This window comes from Triticum dicoccoides, chromosome 2B (assembly GCF_002162155.2).
Source record: "Triticum dicoccoides isolate Atlit2015 ecotype Zavitan chromosome 2B, WEW_v2.0, whole genome shotgun sequence".
Taxonomy (NCBI): Eukaryota; Viridiplantae; Streptophyta; class Magnoliopsida; order Poales; family Poaceae; genus Triticum; species Triticum dicoccoides.
Genome location: NC_041383.1, coordinates 305096832 through 305116526, shown reverse-complemented (window position 1 = coordinate 305116526; position 19695 = coordinate 305096832).

Here is a 19695-nt window from a genome sequence, read left to right as displayed (position 1 = left end):
CATTTTGAAACAAATAGCTTCCACATTATCATCTCACACTTTCGTATAATTTAAATCATGGGTTTTCTACTAACCATTCACGTGATGCCTCGCGTCACAGTTTTACTAGCTGGGAGGTGTCGTGCGGACATCTGCTTGAGTAGACGGCAGGCATGCGAGCGCAGTCCACTGCACAGGCTGACCAGAAGGCGTGCAAGTAGTCCTTCGCTGTGCAGGCTCTACGGGAAGCATGCGGGATGTACGCTACATAAGCTCCCAAGGAAGCGAGCCCTTGGACTTCCATGGCCTCCCGCCTCGCTTCCAACCTCTCCATTAGCAACACCCAAGCCGCTGTCTAATACAGACGACATTACTCTTCGCCTCCCATTCCCCTCTGATAGACCACCACCAACGCCATGGCGAAGAAGGATCATCTGTCACTAGTCTTATAATTTGGTGAAGTCGACTCTGAGCTGGAGGAGATAGAAAAAAGGAGAAATGGGTCCTGATGGACATGGCCCTGAACGAGCTGGCCGCGGCGAATGTTACCCCCGTGCCCTTCCTAGCTCCCATCACCGAGCATGTGCCAACGACCATCCCTGTAGCATAGACGAGCTGGTTGCTAAGCACTATCACAGAGCTGGAAGCCACGCGAGTCAGTGAGGTCCCCATGGACACGCCCGAGCGTGCGTACATGCCAGCGGCAGTGCCTAGCCTGTGCTCATGCTCACACTACCAAAAAAAGACACATCCGTGACATTTTGGGCCGAACGAAATTTTTTGTCATACTTTAATTGTGACAAAACCCGGTATCATCATAGATGTGGTGGGCTCCTACTTCTATGACAAAAAATCATGACAAAAAATGGTTTTTTCGTCCTGGGCGGGGTGGAGACGCGGCTGCATGACATTCTTTGGGCCGTACATGACGGAAAAAAACGTGGTAGAAGCGAGGGCGAGGAAAATATTGGGGAGTTCCCCATAACGGTGGGTGGTCGGGGGCCGAGCGATGAGCGTTTCTCTCGTACACATACAAGCGTGGGTGCGAGGCTTTAGGCTCTAACTGAACCCGAGCGAGGCGTTCACCTACTGAACCCGAGCGATTGCACTACAGGCTACGCATTGCTGAACCCGATCGAGCGATTCCTTCGTTCGCTACTGTTGCTAACTAATGCTGATCAAACCTGCTGCCTCCTACCCTTGACGAATAGTGAGCATTGTTGGTGGGTTTGATGAACAGTTCTCGGTGGGGGTTGGTTGAACAGGACCCTATTGTGTTGCTGCTGGATGAACAGGACCCCGATCGATCGAGTCGGTTGGGCGTGGATGAACAAGACCTCGTGGAGGGCTGCATGAACAGGACCCCGTAGAGGGAAGGTTGAACAGTAGCCGGTGGAGGGATGGTTGAACAGTAGCCGGTGGAGGGGCGCACGGTGGAGGCTGGATGAACAGGAGCCCGTGGATAAACAGTCGCAAGTGGAGGCTGGAGGAGGTCGATGGTGGATGAATAGTAACCCATGGAGGATAGAGGAGGTCGACAGTGGAGATGAACAGTATCCCGTGGAGTCCCGTTTTGCGGTACGCCACACCCCTCCCGATGAACAGGAGCCCCGTTTTGACCGTAGCGCTCCAACACAAGTCCGTTTCCTCCATTTTGCGGTATGCCACACCCCTCCCGATCAACATGACCCCATTTCGACCATAGGAGGTCCAACAGTAGTCAGTTTCCTCCGTTTTGCGATACGCCAGAGCCCTCCCGATGAACAGGATCCCGTTTCTACCATGGCCGGTCAAACACAACGTCGTTTCCTCCGTTCTGCGGTACGCCAGGCCTTGTTTCCATCGGCTGTTCCGTCCAAGCCGGTAGGCTCCCAATGGACAGCACGTGTTCCGTTACCTCCTGGTGAACATGACGCATTCCGTTGCCTCCCCATGAACACGACAACGACGCAGTTTCTCCATTCCGACCCAGCCATGTACACGAGCCCTGGCCGTACATATGCATGAGTTAGCGTTCGAGACCCCGCCCGTATGTGGGCGGGGGAAGTTTGGCACATGGTCGGTTTCTCCAAGTGCAGTCTCACGTGTCAGTGAAGAGGCAAGCCGAAGCGCATTCCGTTTGCGTGAGCCGTGTGCAGGACAGAATGTGTGTGGGGTGCAATGCGACTGCAACAGGGGCGCTATGAGTGTACCACCTTTTTTCCTTTTAAACTAGGTGCTTCGCCCCCTAAAAAAACATGGTGCTTCGTGCGATCCGTTGATACTACTACTAGTAACCTGGTAATCCCGACTAAAATGACTCGGCCGGGTCTTTTCCCGCACGATATGCTGGGAGGTTGGCTTAGTTAGGTTTTTTAGGAAGACTAATGCTAGACCTAAGTAATCCCAGTTACGTAATTAACGTAATGTGAAACATGTGAGCAGTTGATTGTAGATTGAGGGGAGGGAGGGTCCCATCAGCATGAAAATCAGGGAGGTTATAGAGAGAGAGAGAGGCAATTTACATTAACCCTTTCGTAGGTTCGCATAGATGTAGAAAGATGTGAAATGCGTGAATGTGTAGTGGACGTACTATTGGAGTGCCTAAGATAAATTGTGTATGTAGACCCTATGTGTTTATTTACTTTGCATGTTAGCTTTGTCTCGGTTCAATAAAAAGCAGAGTTAGTGGTGATGGTGTGCCTGTCATCCTGCAATATAGGCCGTCCGATCTATATCTAAGAGAGAGGAAGGAAACTATGACAATTTACCTGCACTCCTCTCCACATTTGCAGATAAGGACTTCCCTCGTTCATTCTTTTCTCCCACAAGATCGTGATGTTCCGTGCAACGCACGGGCATCTTGCTAGTACTCCTACAATATACTATATTATGGTGAAAGTTCATATACACCGGCCGAGATTAATGCAAACACGGCAGATTTTCATTACATTTCGAACTTTTATAGGACAGAAAAATAAAAGAAACCCGACCCTAAACCTATTCTACAGCGGCAACCGACGTCCTCCATCTGCGATCTCTATGTACGGGGGCGGGGTTCGAGACCCGTGAAGTGAAGGTGCGGTATCCGGCGAGGAAGAGTAGAACACGGGATACTGACCATCCAGTTGGCACACCATGCCCTGCCGCCTCCCATGCCCTACTCATCCTTAGTGGAGTCCCTGACCTCGGCGGTGCCGGACGTTGGACGACGGCAAGTAGGACGCGTGGCTGATAGTGCTCCCCTCGTCGGCCACTAGTGTGGCCACCGCTTGTAAGGTCGCGTCTGCGTCCGGCTACGCCGCTATTGCGTCGCGAGCGGCGACTTGAGTGAGGGCGGCAACCTCGAGCTTCAGCCCCAAAGACAAGCTCTCTCGCAGAGTGTTCGCGCTCGCGGTCATGGATGTGGTTCTAGGTAGCAGGACGATGCGCTATGTGTGGGGGTTTGCTAGGCGTTGCCGCTTTAAGTAGCGCATTCCAGTGAGGACAAGCGCCCGGGTGCGTCATTAAGTCACTGGAGTTGGTTCCTCGGGCACCGAGCCTCTTAACAATGGCATACGAATGGACGACATGAATGCGGCAGCTGGCACCGGCTGGGAACACACCGTGCGACGGTGCGAGGGACAAGGGTTTTTGGTGTGCCAGGGTAGTCAGCTACGGCCGTGGCAACGTTGGAGATGCCATTTGCTCACATGTGATACCCACATGTCATTGAAAAATCACGACGACCCGGCATGGTCTCAGGTCCTGGGGATGCAGTTGGCCTCGCTACACCACTCCGCGGACACATCATGGCGCGCGCGCTCTTCTGCTCCCCGTGCATCCTCGACGAGCCGGGTGTTGATATGCTGGTCGTGCCATAGCGCTAACGCCACCCTCGGCACACTTAAACCGACCGTGTCCAGCAACAATGAGCGTGTTGCTCATCGCGGTCCCCGTGTCCAGAGGCGGTGCTGGAGCTGCGCCACATTGCTGGCCCCCACAACCCACATGAATGGTTGTCGGTGGCGAGGAGGTCGTGGGACAACTCCTCCATTTGACTAGTCTGCCCTACATCGTCCCGACAGGTGCGCCCCACATGTCGGTTTCCCTGTTTTCCCAGCCATATTCGAGCGTCAGTGCTCCATGTTGTGCATTAGGCCTTTCACTATGTAGGCCAAACGAGAAAGCTTATTGTTTATTTCAGCCATTCAAGTATAATCATGTGGCATTTGCTTATTTCTCATTCCTCTCCAACCCTCTTCTCCATCGATCATGCCGCCCTCCGGTCGAGTCCCACCTCCCGCATGCCTCATTTGAACATTCCACCGAGTATCATTCGCATGTGGGCCTAGACCATGCTTGTATTTTCAATGTTGTAATTTGTCAGACATGCATACAAACAAATGTTTCGTTTAAAGTTTCACTTTACCTCCACTACGTGCCACTTCCCATCTTAGTTTTGACATCCCATTCGGTTCATGCCCCGACACATGTTGACGAGATTGATTGATGTTGAGAGCTCAATTGTGTGTCATGCAAGGAAATAAATGTTTGATCTATTTCTATGATAGAAATGACCCGCGGGGGAAGGGGGACAGGTCTGTGGGGATCAGAGGGAGTATATTGTACATTTATAAGCGAAATGAACATTTTGTACCCACCCTAGTCCTCTTTCAATCGATCTCCGTACCCCGAGATGAAATCGAGGGAGAGCGAGTGGGGGCATGTGTGATACCTAAGGCAGATTCAAAATTTTGAACCGGTGATCATAGCAGCCGCAAATCATATATAAAGGGTATTCAATGTTTGTTTCGCTTTTGAACCTACAATATACTCCCTCCGAACCTTTCTAGTTTAGATATAAGTTTTATGTGTAGTCAAAGTATCTCTACTTTGATCAAACTTATAGAAAAAAGTGTCAACATTCAACAATGCCCAATCAATATTGTTAGATTCGTACATACTCCTAGATTTTTATTCACACAGAGATGGTTTCCAATTTGTTTCCAACCACGTGAATGTGCTTGTTCTCGCGCATGCTCTTCCTACTAGGATTTTGCCATGTATAGCCAGTCCAATAGTAACTTTTTTTAAGCTCCCTGTCCAATAGTACTAGTGGAGTACTAACAACATCTGTATTAGACTATGCAGTGCTTATAGTACTCCCTCCTTCCATTTATATAGGGCCTGTGTGGAGGAGAGAGATGTGAAAAAGTAAGGGGAGTGAGCTCTCATAAAAGAGCCTAGCTATATACACATTCCTAGTTAAATACAGTAAATATGAAGAAAGAGATAGAGAGTAGATGGAAAAAAGTACTAATACAATAGCCAACCTTATATTTTTTTGCGGGAAATAGCCAACCTTATAGCCCACACTACTGTATGAGTGCATATAGATGATGGCTATAGATGACATGGCAGTTCCTTATATCCATCGGCTGGCTATATTATTAACCATGCTCTAATGCATTTTTCAAAACCGCCTTTGACTATTGACAAGACTAATAGTACATGAGATGTATAATGTGAAAATTATATCATTGGAAGCTCCTTTCACATACAAATTTGACCATATGCTTTGTGTAAGTTGCATGTCATATATTATTACTCTTGTCGGAGCAACGGGCCACGGGTAGCCTCACCCGAGACCCCGAACATATCAAAACTTTGGGCCGGCTTTGTCCCCCAGTGTCCCGAGCTGAAGCTCCGCCCTCCGGGGGCCGGCTGGCTCGAAGGCTGGCCAATGGAGGATGGCCAGCACCAGAAGATGCTACCAAGAGCGGTCGGCTCCAGTAGGCCGACCTCTAGAGAGGACGGCGTCAGTTAGGCGGCCAACTGGCACCCTCAGAGTTTGTGCCCCCCATCAAGAGGACGAGATAGGGCGTGGCTACAGTGAAGCCCCTCACCTCCGAATCTTCGACTTGGTGTGGCCACAGTTGTCAGGACCCCGACTCAATGCCACATCGATCTAGCATGTAACACCTCATATCACTTTGCGGCCTCACGCACGGTATTCCCACGGGTGTCGCCTTACCTTAGCCCGGGACCGTTTGCGCCTTTTGGCACACGTATATGACGGTGTCGCTAGCATCCATATGATAAGGAGCCCGGGCTGACATGGCTAGTCGTAAACCCAAAGTGGCACAGACTTACAGGGACAGGCATTCATGACCCAGCATCGAACGTGTCGGTCATCAGCGAGTGAATCCAGGCTGTAGCACTGGGCTAGCAGGACTCCGGTGAACCGGGCTGTAGCGGCTAACAGGACTCCGGTATTCATCGCGTGACATTTCCCCGAAGGGACAGACACAGGAACGAAGAAGGACACATGCCGGCCAGCCTAAGTGTTCCGGAGCAGTAGCAAGCTACCATGGCTCGGTGGAAACACTAGGAGACATTTCCCGGTAAGAGAGGCTACTAAAGATAAACAACTAGATGGTTAGATCCCACACATACCAAGCATTTCAATAGCATACACACAATATGCTCGATATGTGCAAATACAACATGGCATCACAACATGACTCTACGACTCAAGTAATTTATTCAATAGGCTCCGAGGAGCGAGATATTACAAACATGGGTCTCATGACCCAACAATCAGAGCATACAAGTCAAAGCACAAGCGGAAGCTATCATGTCTGGGTACAGACATCTATAACTGAAAAAGGCTGAGAAGCCTGACTATCTACCAGATCCTGCCGAGGCACAAGATCGTAGCTGAGGTAACAAGCTAAACGTCGAAGACCACGCGAACTACTAGTGAGACCGAAGTCTCTCTGCAAAACATAAAATAGGCAAACGTGAGTACAAATGTACCCAGCAAGACTTACATCAGAACTAACTACATATGCATCATTATCAACAAAGGGATGGTGGGGTTTAACTGCAGCAAGCCAGCTTTGACTCGGTGGCTATCCTGAACTACGACTGCAAGTAACTCTTTTGAGGTGGCGCACACGAGTCCACATATTCACCATATCAATACACCACTATGGATCCGCTCCCATCTCCCTACGAGAACGCCATCCATAGCACTCACGCTTATCTTGCGTATTTTAGAGTATCCACTTTCACTTGTCTATGAACTGATATAAGCAACCCAGAAGTCCTTTTCCGCGGACACGGCTATTCGAATAGATGATGTTAACCCTGCAGGGGTGTACTTCTTCATACATGTTTCCACCACTTAGCGTCTGCACACGACATGTGCTCGGCAGACTTCAAGCGAAAGCCGACGTGGGTGTAGACCACGACCTACCTAAACACTCAAGTCTCTAGTCCAGGTTTATCGCCTATTCGGGTTCCATCCATGAGGAGATCCGGCCGGAGTTTCGCTCACAGCCCCAAACAATGTGAACAGGGTTCCGTGACACCAAACGGGTGCCCGGTTTACCCGGCCACGTGCCTACCGCATCACAGCCCACCCCTACAGTCAGCGCTGTCCACGGCCTCCAGCATACTACAAACACCAGAAACTACTTGCAACTCCTGGACAGAGGACTAGGGTGAATAAGAAGTCGAGCGGGGTCATATTTCAGGGCCCAATGCATGGTAGTAGCTGAATCATGGATCACAAACACAGAACTCAGTTCCTAAGGACGGCTTCAATGAGACAACCCACCATGTACTCCTACATGGCCTCTCACCGACACCTTTTACCAAATCGTGTTCACACACCTAGCTCACACATAGTAGGACATGTTCACACACCTCTGATTCATCCTCGATGAATCAGACCTGACTCAACTCTAAGCAGTAGCAGGCATGGCAAACAAGCATGAATGAGTAGGCACATCAGGGCTCAAACAACTCCTACTCATGCTAGTGGGTTTCATCTATTTACTGTGGCAATGACAGGTCATGCAAAGGATAAAGGGGGTTCAGCTACCGCAGCAAGTAACAGATGAATTGGTGTTGTCCTAATGCAGTAAAAGAGAGCAGGAGCGAGAGAGTAGGATTGTATCGGAATGAACAAGGGGGTTTTGCTTGCCTGGCACTTCTGAAGATAGCACTGAGTCTTCATCAGTGTCAACGATCACATCATCGGTATCACGTCTATCGAGAGGGGACAATTACCGGCAACACAGAAGGGAACACAATCAATGCAATGCACAATATGATGCATGATCATGACATGGCAAAATGAATGTGTTTTGAGCTAATGCAACTAGCAACAGATTAAATGAAGTTGGTTTGAATACAAGATTCAAATTTAAACTCCATATGTGATTATTCAAATGCCATTTAATTGATTTGTGCTAAACAGCAGCTATAAGTTGTTCTAACATGCATGAAAATGGTACAGATGGATTCCTTGAATTTTTTTGATAATTTTTCATATATAAATTATTTAATTTGGAGTTACGGTTAATTTTCTATGATTTATTGAAGTTTAGGGCATTTTCTGAAATTAATAAATCATTTCTGATTTATTTAAAAACTCCAGAAAACAATTGCTGCATCAGCCTGACGTCATGATGACGTCAGCAGGTCAACGGGCGCCGTCCAGGTCAAACTGACCTGTGGGACCCATATGTCAGCGTCACAGGTTAAACAGGGGGGTTTAGTTTAGTTTAATTAAAGATTAGGGCACTAGGGCCCACATGTCAGTGTCAGCAGGGGGGTAATTAAATTAAAATAAACTAAACTAATTAACAGGGGGGCTGGCCCCACCTATCATCGACCCAGGGGGGGTCAAACCCCTGGTCAGCAGGGCCTAACCTGCCGGCGGCTTGACGCCGGAGAGGCCGAGACGGCGGAGGCCTTCGGATTTCTTGCTCCGGCGGCCAAACGGGCGGATGAGGGCGTCTACGTGGAGCTGGGACTCGCCCGCATCCATCTGTGCAAACGGCAGGGGCTGAGGTGGCCCGAGCTCACCGGAGGCAAGCTCGCGGCGGTGGCCGGAGTTCGGGCGAGGTCGGGGTTGGCGTTAGGGGGCACGGGAGGGGAAGCTGGTGTGTGAGTTAGGTTCCTGGTGAGGTGTGGAGCACGTTGCCGTGCTCGGTAGCTAGCTCCGGTGGCTCTGGCCTTGTCCGCGTCATCGCCGGCGGTCAGGAGCTCACGGCCCCGGTGAAAAGGGCGGCTAGCGTGCGGGAACGAGCGCGGGGAGGAGGGGAAATGGAAGAGGAGCTCACAGCGGATCCGGTAGAGGCAACGGCGAGGCCGGGGAGGGGCTGGAGCTCGCGAATCCTTGGAAGTTCGCCGGCGGCCGAAGGTTGGGGACGAGCTCCGGGAAGACGCTACAGGGCTCCCGCGGTCGAATGGGTTGGTGTAGAAGACACAGAAGGCGATGGCGGTTCCTCTGAACTCATCGGAGAGGCACGGGGTGGACGGTGGCCGCGGTGATGCTCGTCGGCGGCGACGGGTGTGTTCGGTGGCTGCGCGCGAGAGAGCCAGAGGAAGAGAGGAGCTCGGGGAGAGAGTGAGAGGCCTGGGGGGGTGCGTGGCGTCGCGGACGGGGTCCAGGGCGACGAGAGGAAGCAGGAGGTGGCCAGGGGGAAGCAGGAGGTGGCCGAGGCCTCTCGGGCGCGCGCCACGCCTCGCCTCTGTTCGTCCTCCTGGCAAAGGAGGAAGATGACAAGGGGGGGTGGAGATGGGCTGGGCTGGCCAGGTGGGCCTGGTGGGCTGCAGAGGTAAGTCCAGGTAAGGTTTCTCTCCTCTGTCTTTTATTTCTGTTTTGTTTTATTTAATTTATTTTGCCACTGTTTTGAATTTAAAATAATTCAAACAATGCCAAAAACTCCTCTGAATATTTTATATTGCTAGATGGACTCTTCCAAAAGCTTATAAAATATTTGAGGGGTATTTGAAATTATATTCTAATTATATGAATATAATTCAAATTCAAATAGCTAATGAATTAAATCCAAAGTCCCAAAAATAATTCCTTAAAAATGTTCAATATTTTGGTTGGGACCAGAACCCTTACCAAAAATTATCAAACATTTAAGAAGAGCATTTTGGAGCAATGAATTAGATTTCTAGGGTTTTTGCCCCTCTTTTATTTAAGTTTTTGAGGCTTCCAAAATTCCTCAGTTCAAGTTTCGAAAATATAGACATGATGCACACATGAAGCTAGCCTAGAGCACTACCAGCAGCTAGGGATGTGACAACTCACCCCCACTAAACAAGAATCTCGTCTCGAGATTCAAGCGTAGGGTAAGGTGAAGGGTAAATGCAACTAGTATAATCTTCACGATCCAGGGTGCACTTCAGTTGAACGTTGATTCATTCACCATCATTGTCTTGATGTCTTGCTCTGAGAAATCCTGCCAACATGGCATGGAGGGAAGAAGGAGACTCTAGAAGGGTCGATCTTCTCGAAGATCGAACAACTCACGGAATGAGACATAGGAACATCTCTCGAGCTGAGAGGCGAAGCACACTTCCATAGGAATGGAGTGAAGCAGATGACGAAGGTTCACTAGGTAGACCACAATTTCACGCTTAAGAAGGTGGTAATCGATTGTCAACGTAGCGAGGAGTTGAGTTGCCATGATACCATAACGATACACCTTAGGGAAGGTGACTCGTAGAGATATCCCCTTAAGTGGCAAAAAGAATTACTTTTGATTCAGAGATCATTGAAACTCTTTAAACCAGCCTAAGGCAATTCTCGAGCGATCATTGGCGGGGGTCGGTAGAATGGCATACTCGGACTTGGATGATGTGGATTACCTTGTTGAAGACAACGTAATGGATGAATTTGCTTATCACCGGAAATGGAAGAGACCCATGGTAGAATGTCACATTGGTGGTGCAAGCTGGGAACAAAATGCAAATGCTGGGAATGATTCTGGTAACTGGGGAAGAGCCCAACAATAGGGAGTGAATTCACTGTTTGAAGAGGTCATAGCATTGCCGAGGAAACTGAGAGGAATCCCAGTTAGTGCCGATGATAACACGTAGCGCTTGTGCGTGCTCTCAAGAACTTGAGCATTTCCACATTCATCAAGGTTTTACCAACATCCGTGTCAAGGGTCCGATAAACACAACTTACTACCATGATGAATGGTGATGGAGGATGCAGATGCAAAGGAAGATAACACCTTCTCAGATTTCACCTTAGCGGGGCCAAGGAAATAAAATCTGGATGATCGACCGAGAGACATTTAGCACTCCGCTTCTAATGTTCTCCTTGATGTGCTAGTGTAACCCATTCATAGATATGGTTTGATATCTAGAACATCAAGTAAAAAGGTCGGACTTCGGGAGCACAAGAATCCATAAGGAATAACTACGGAGGTAAATCCTGCGAAATCCTTATGGGGAGGTGGCCAACTTCTTTGATCAAGATACTATAATAATAGGTCTTTCGGCTGGGTGGTGCTGGCCACGACATCCACTTTACCAGCTATCGAAGGACCAATATTATAGTTCTTGGGAAATGTTCCAACCATCATATCTGCCCGCGATTCAGATCTGGTTGGTGTCAGGATATTCCAGACTCATCGAGTCTAGGAAGGAAAACGAAAGTTTGCAACACAAATCGACGAGATGACATTGCGAGATTCTCGGGAAATGAACTACGATAGCAAGCTCCAAAACATGAGCTGGTTCTGCTACAAACATGTGAACACGTTGTCCCAGACAAGCATGCCCACATGGTAGTCTTACAATAAAACACTACCGAGTTCAGGAGGGGGAACCATCAACGAGGATATCGAAGTTCTTTCATAAGTCTGGATTAGCTTTTATGAAGATACTCCTTCTCCTTGAACAAATCAGTCAGTGGCTTGGTGTGCTAGGATACACATATGGAATGAAGGTTGCAAGTCTCCAGACCACATAATACTTCGCACGTGTGCATGACTGACTTGCGATGATTCCAGAGGAAGCAACATTGATTTTCTCGAGTCCACGGCGGCAACTTGCATCAAATGCACATGAACTAGAGGAAGTCACTTCTTACATCTGAACATATGCTTCATGAGCTAGCATGAACAAATGCTTCAAAAGTTTCCAACACTAACTTATTGTCCAACAAAATCATGGAGGAGATAAGGATGTTGTCAATGGGCTCAACAACTATTCATCTGGGTTTCCTTTTAAAAGGAATTCCATAGTTAAGTGAACAAGTGATAGCATTGGTCAGACCAAAGATGTAACGGTGTATGCTCGAGGGATCAACCACGAATAAGACAACATTACGAGCATCGTTGGTTCTGACTTGATTTGACGACAGCCCACACTCAAATCAAAGAATTGATAACACGATAGGTCCAACAACTGATCACAGGGACCATTCGATGAAGATATCATCTTTCTTCAACACACACTACACAAGAATATCCCTTTGGAACGAACTAAGTCAGGCAAGCTTTTATCTTCCAACCCTCCAAGTTGTCGTTTAGCTTAACCAACTAGCTCAGGGATATCTAACACCGATTCTTGGAGAGAAGGTGGTTCACAAGAAACCAACTTGATCACGAGCTCAACATAGCGGTCAGGTGACAACCTGGTAATACTTCCGAGAAGATCTTCGGAAATCACGAACCACCGATATGTTACTAAGCTCGAGAACAATCTTACTTTTCAGGGCAAGATGATATGATCAAATGAGCGAGGACTTGACAAAATCCTAACTCATCAATCAAAGAGTGCACCAGGAAATAAGGACTAGGTAGCACGATCAATCTTAGAATGGTGATTCAATAACCAACACACTAAAATGAATTTATTGTCCTTTAACTACCCAGCAACGAGGTTGCTGGGAGTATTGATTTCACACACCACGACTCACTTGTCGGCATTCCGGTTACGACAACACAAAACCGAGGAATGAGTAATGATGGCGAGAGTATCACTAAATCAAGAATTCATAGGATGGTGTGCCATTCCCATGATAATCTTAATATAAAGATGGTAACACTCCAGGGTGGAACAGAACAAAGCTGGATTAGTATTTGATCTGCGGAGTACAACTGCTTTGACCCAATCCTGAATATGGATGAGGTACTGGAGTTTGCTTCTCCTAGTCATTCAGGACAGAATGGCTTGACGGACCACAAGAGTAATAAGCATTGATAACACGAATGCACAATTACTCCTGACTATCAATTGATAGACGAAGGTCAGAATGCAACTAAAGAGAACAACTCAAAGGAACATATAATTTTCTGAGTTGTGGATGCATAGATTAGTATGTCGAACTAAGTTCAACATATTTCTTCCGGATAACCCATGCGGAAAGGTAGAACTGGCAGAGCCACAATATATAATGGAGAACTCATCAAAAATAATATTGTTGTGATATTTCAGTTCAACGAGGAACTTCTGCCATAAGTAGTTCATGGTATTTGGAAGAAGAAGATACCACGGACTTCAAGGACTATCGCAAAGGTTACTAATATCCTAAAGGAACTAGCAACACTATCAACACGAGGTAAGTAGGGTGAATCTCGGGTTCAAAACCCAAGGAGTAGAATACCTACTACTAAGTAGCATCACGGGATGCTTTCGAGAATGATGGCCAGAATCATCACACTGGGAACACAAATCATGGCTAAACTACTAGATGATCCCCTGAGACACCTAGGGTCATAATAATAACTCCAACATAAAGGTCGAGGCAGTAGAGTACCTCAACTCAACAATTTGTGTGATTAACCTGGCCTAAAAGACATTGAAACCAGAGGAAAAGGATTTTGCAAATGCATTAGACTATTTAGAAACCTGGGATGACTCGGATAGCATAATGGCTATAAATGCTCAAAAAGATTTGAGGCATACTACAAAATGGTGGCATAACCACTCAGAAGCACAATATCAAGGTTCCGAGATCAACAATTAACATACGGAAGTAGTAGGAACTGAACTAGACTTAAATCCAACAATCTTATAAGTCTACGGATTAGTAAAACATGATCCTAATAGAAAGAAGAGATAGCCTAGTTCTTAATCCCCGTAAAAGAGAAGATGATGACTCAGATCAGAAGGCCACGAGGTATAAGGAGTAAAAAGAGCCTTACGTTCCATCCCACAATCAATTCCCTTACATATAACTAAAGCATTTCTAGACTCAACTTCGACCAGTTTGGCTTGGTAATCCTACAGGCAGTCAAGCTCTGAACCAACGCTGTCAGGACCCCGACTCAATGCCACATCGATCTAGCATGTAACACCTCATATCACTTTGCGGCCTCACGCACGGTATTCCCACGGGTGTCGCCTTACCTTAGCCCGGGACCGTTTGCGCCTTTTGGCACACGTATATGACGGTGTCGCTAGCATCCATATGATAAGGAGCCCGGGCTGACATGGCTAGTCGTAAACCCAAAGTGGCACAGACTTACAGGGACAGGAATTCATGACCCAGCATCGAACGTGTCGGTCATCAGCGAGTGAATCTAGGCTATAGCACTGGGCTAGCAGGACTCCGGTGAACCGGGCTGTAGCGGCTAACAGGACTCCGGTATTCATCGCGTGACATTTCCCCGAAGGGACAGACACAGGAACGAAGGACACATGCCGGCCAGCCTAAGTGTTCCGGAGCAGTAGCAAGCTACCATGGCTCGGTGGAAACACTAGGAGACATTTCCCGGTAAGAGGCTACTAAAGATAAACAACTAGATGGTCAGATCCCACACATACCAAGCATTTCAATAGCATACACACAATATGCTCGATATGTGCAAATACAACATGGCATCACAACATGACTCTATGACTCAAGTAATTTATTCAATAGGCTCCGAGGAGCGAGATATTACAAACATGGGTCTCATGACCCAACAATCAGAGCATACAAGTCAAAGCACAAGCGGAAGCTATCATGTCTGGGTACAGACATCTATAACTGAAAAAGGCTGAGAAGCCTGACTATCTACCAGATCCTGCCGGGGCACAAGATCGTAGCTGAGGTAACAAGCTAAACGTCGAAGTCCACGCGGTACTACTAGCGAGACCGAAATCTCTCTGCAAAACATAAAATAGGCAAACGTGAGTACAAATGTACCCAGCAAGACTTACATCAGAACTAACTACATATGCATCATTTTCAACAAGGGGATGGTGGGGTTTAACTGCAGCAAGCCAGCTTTGACTCGGTGGCTATCCTATACTACGACTGCAATGTAACTCTTTTGAGGTGGCGCACACGAGTCCACATATTCACCATATCAATACACCACTATGGATCCGCTCCCGTCTCCCTACGAGAACGCCATCCATAGCACTCACGCTTATCTTGCGTATTTTAGAGTATCCACTTTCACTTGTCTATGAACTGATATAAGCAACCCAGAAGTCCTTTTCCGCGGACACGGCTATTCGAATAGATGATGTTAACCCTGCAGGGGTGTACTTCTTCATACATGTTTCCACCACTTAGCGTCTGCACACGACATGTGCTCGGCAGACTTCAAGCGAAAGCCGACGTGGGTGTAGACCACGACCTACCTAAACACTCAAGTCTCTAGTCCAGGTTTATCGCCTATTCGGGTTCCATCCATGAGGAGATCCGGCCGGAGTTTCGCTCACAGCCCCAAATGATGTGAACAGGGTTCCGTGACACCAAACGGGTGCCCGGTTTACCCGGCCACGTGCCGACCGCATCACAGCCCACCCCTACGGTCAGCGCTGTCCACGGCCTCCAGCATACTACAAACACCAGAAACTACTTGCAACTCCTGGACAGAGGATTAGGGTGAATAAGAAGTCGAGCGGGGTCATATTTCAGGGCCCAATGCATGGTAGTAGCTGAATCATGGATCACAAACACAGAACTCAGTTCCTAAGGACGGCTTCAATGAGACAACCCACCATGTACTCCTACATGGCCTCTCACCGACACCTTTTACCAAATCGTGTTCACACACCTAGCTCACACATAGTAGGACATGTTCACACACCTCTGATTCATCCTCGATGAATCAGACCTGACTCAACTCTAAGCAGTAGCAGGCATGACAAACAAGCATGAATGAGTAGGCACATCAGGGGTCAAACAACTCCTACTCATGCTAGTGGGTTTCATCTATTTACTGTGGCAATGACAGGTCATGCAAAGGATAAAGGGGGTTCAGCTACCGCAGCAAGTAACAGATGAATCGGTGTTGTCCTAATGCAGTAAAAGAGAGTAGGAGCGAGAGAGTAGGATTGTATCGGAATGAACAAGGGGGTTTTGCTTGCCTGGCACTTCTGAAGATAGCATTGAGTCTTCATCAGTGTCAACGATCACATCATCGGTATCACGTCTATCGAGAGGGGACAATTACCGGCAACACAGAAGGGAACACAATCAATGCAATGCACAATATGATGCATGATCATGACTTGGCAAAATGAATGTGTTTTGAGCTAATGCAACTAGCAACAGATTAAATGAAGTTGGTTTGAATACAAGATTCAAATTTAAACTCCATATGTGATTATTCAAATGCCATTTAATTGATTTGTGCTAAACAGCAGCTATAAGTTGTTCTAACATGCATGAAAATGGTACAGATGGATTCCTTGAATTTTTCTGATAATTTTCCATATATAAATTATTTAATTTGGAGTTACGGTTAATTTTCTATGATTTATTGAAGTTTAGGGCATTTTCTGAAATTAATAAATCATTTATGATTTATTTAAAAACTACAGAAAACAATTACTGTATCAGCCTGACGTCATGATGACGTCAGCAGGTCAACGGGCGCCGTCCAGGTCAAACTGACCTGTGGGACCCATATGTCAGCGTCACAGGTTAAACAGGGGGGTTTAGTTTAGTTTAATTAAAGATTAGGGCACTAGGGCCCACATGTCAGTGTCAGCAGGGGGGTAATTAAATTAAAATAAACGAAACTAATTAACAGGGGGGCTGGCCCCACCTGTCATCGACCCAGGGGGGTCAAACCCCTGGTCAGCAGGGCCTAACCTGCCGGCGGCTTGACGCCGGCGAGGCCGAGACGGCGAAGGCCTTCGGATTTCTTGCTCCGGCGGCCAAACGGGCGGATGAGGGCGTCTACGTGGAGCTGGGACTCGCCCGCATCCATCTGTGCAAACGGCAGGGGCTGAGGTGGCCCGAGCTCACCGGAGGCAAGCTCGCGGCGGTGGCCGGAGTTCGGGCGAGGTCGGGGTTGGCGTTAGGGGGCACGGGAGGGGAAGCTGGTGTGTGAGTTAGGTTCCTGGTGAGGTGTGGAGCACGTTGCCGTGCTCGGTAGCTAGCTCCGGTGGCTCTGGCCTTGTCCGCGTCATCGCCGGCGGTGAGGAGCTCACGGCCCCGGTGAAAAGGGCGGCTAGCGTGTGGGAACGAGCGCGGGGAGGAGGGGAAATGGAAGAGGAGCTCACAGCGGATCCGGTAGAGGCAACGGCGAGGCCGGGGAGGGGCTGGAGCTCGCGAATCCTCGGAAGTTCGCCGGCGGCCGAAGGTTGGGGACGAGCTCCGGGAAGACGCTACAGGGCTCCCGTGGTCGAATGGGTTGGTGTAGAAGATGCAGAAGGCGATGGCGGTTCCTCTGAACTCATCGGAGAGGCACGGGGTGGACGGTGGCCGCGATGATGCTCGTCGGCGGCGACGGGTGTGTTCGGTGGCTGCGCGCGAGAGAGCCAGAGGAGGAGAGGAGCTCGGGGAGAGAGTGAGAGGCCTGGGGGGGTGCGTGGCGTCGCGGACGGGGTCCAGGGCGACGAGAGGAAGCAGGAGGTGGCCAGGGGGAAGCAGGAGGTGGCCGAGGCCTCTCGGGCGCGCGCCACGCCTCGCCTCTGTTCGTCCTCCTGGCAAAGGAGGAAGATGACAAGGGGGGGGTGGAGATGGGCTGGGCTGGCCAGGTGGGCCTGGTGGGCTGCAGAGGTAAGTCCAGGTAAGGTTTCTCTCCTCTGTCTTTTATTTCTGTTTTGTTTTATTTAATTTATTTTGCCACTGTTTTGAATTTAAAATAATTCAAACAATGCCAAAAACTCCTCTGAATATTTTATATTGCTAGATGGACTCTTCCAAAAGCTTATAAAATATTTCAGGGGTATTTGAAATTATATTCTAATTATATGAATATAATTCAAATTCAAATAGCTAATGAATTAAATCCAAAGTCCCAAAAATAATTCCTTAAAAATGTTCAATATTTTGGTTGGGACCAGAACCCTTACCAAAAATTATCAAACATTTAAGAAGAGCATTTTGGAGCAATGAATGAGATTTCTAGGGTTTTTGCCCCTCTTTTATTTAAGTTTTTGAGGCTTCCAAAATTCCTCAGTTCAAGTTTCGAAAATATAGACATGATGCACACATGAAGCTAGCCTAGAGCACTACCAGCAGCTAGGGATGTGACAACAGTGCCCCGTACAGGCGGCGATCTCAGCACGACGTGGCACTATTGCCACTTCCCCCTGATGTCACTCCGGACAGGCCGAGCCCTGTTCCCCATGAAGAGCTGTCGGTACGGCCCGCAGGCTGCGGACCCTACTGGGCAGTGACACCTCGGAAGACGGCGTGCACCGAACCAGTCGGACCGTGGGAAGGCCGGCCTCCAGCAGGCGACCGTCCCTTCCCTCGAAGCAAGTGCATCATTAACCTGATGAGACCAGGTGTGGCTACAGTGATCTCCCGCCAGGCGGCGGGACTGTAGCCACACTGAGTTGACCAAGCCCGCGTCATTAGCAGCACGGCTATAGTGAGACGCCACCAATCAGACCCGCCAGCGGCGGGAGCGGCCTGTCGGCTCCGTACCAGACCAGTCGTTGGGGCCCACCAGGCGACGGGCCCTAGTAGACGGCAGAGAAGCCGGAGGCCGGAGACACTGACAGCCAAGCCCAGCACCCGGCCAGATTACCATTGTACCCCTTGGGGGTAGGCCTATATAAACCCCCGAGAGCACCCAAGCAAATGGTTCCACCCCATTAGACCTAGCCACTTCCCTAGAGCAAGAGAGAGCTAGCCTTGCCTTCTCCTGCCTCTAGCATATAGCTCAAGAAGCACCTTTGTATCACTTGTGCCTTAGTGATCATGAGGATACCCCGCATAGCAGGGCTAGGGGTGTTATCTCCTAGGAGAGCGCCGAACCTGGGTAAAGTACGTTGGCGTTCGTGTCTACGCCTTATCCCGCTTCCAGGCACTGGCGACGTTCTACTCGCACCCAACCCCCGACATTTGGCGCCCACCATGGGGCGAGGTGCACCATCTCCTGGAGACCTGCTCATGACGGGAACCTTGTTCCTTCCTGGCGAGCGAAGCCAGCCCAGCATGCCCGATGGCATCAGCTTCGAAGCGCTGTACGGCGTGGAGATCGCCTGTGCGGCGAGCTGCCTTGCCGACCTCGTTGGCGAGGTTCATATCTCCGACGAGCCGGCCACCGATGCGGACACCGGCTGCCCCAAGAGCCGTCTCGTCAGCCTCCTCAACCAGCTTCACATCACCAATGAGCCCACTGTAGACCTGGAGTCTGTTGGCTCCACCGACCCGACGATCGTCGACTCCGACACAGCGTCGCTTGATGCGTTCCCCACCAACATGGTGATCTACGACGAGCCGCGTCCTCGCGAGCATAGTGGCGGGAGCACCGTCACGGAGGTGCTCGTCATCAACAGTGGCGAGCGCTCGGCTGGAGATGCTTGAGACCCACTCGATGCGGTGCTGTGATACCTGACGGCGCCCATCCCGGAAGACGCAAACGCTGAGATGCTGGAAGCACGCCGCGTCTAGCTCCTCTAGAGCGCTAGCCGACTGTCCAGCGTGCGATGCCTCTCGGACGCCTATCGGCGCGAGATGGACCAAGCCGTTGGTGGCACGCCAGCTCCTGAGGGGCCTAGCCACATTGGCTCTATCCGGCAGCG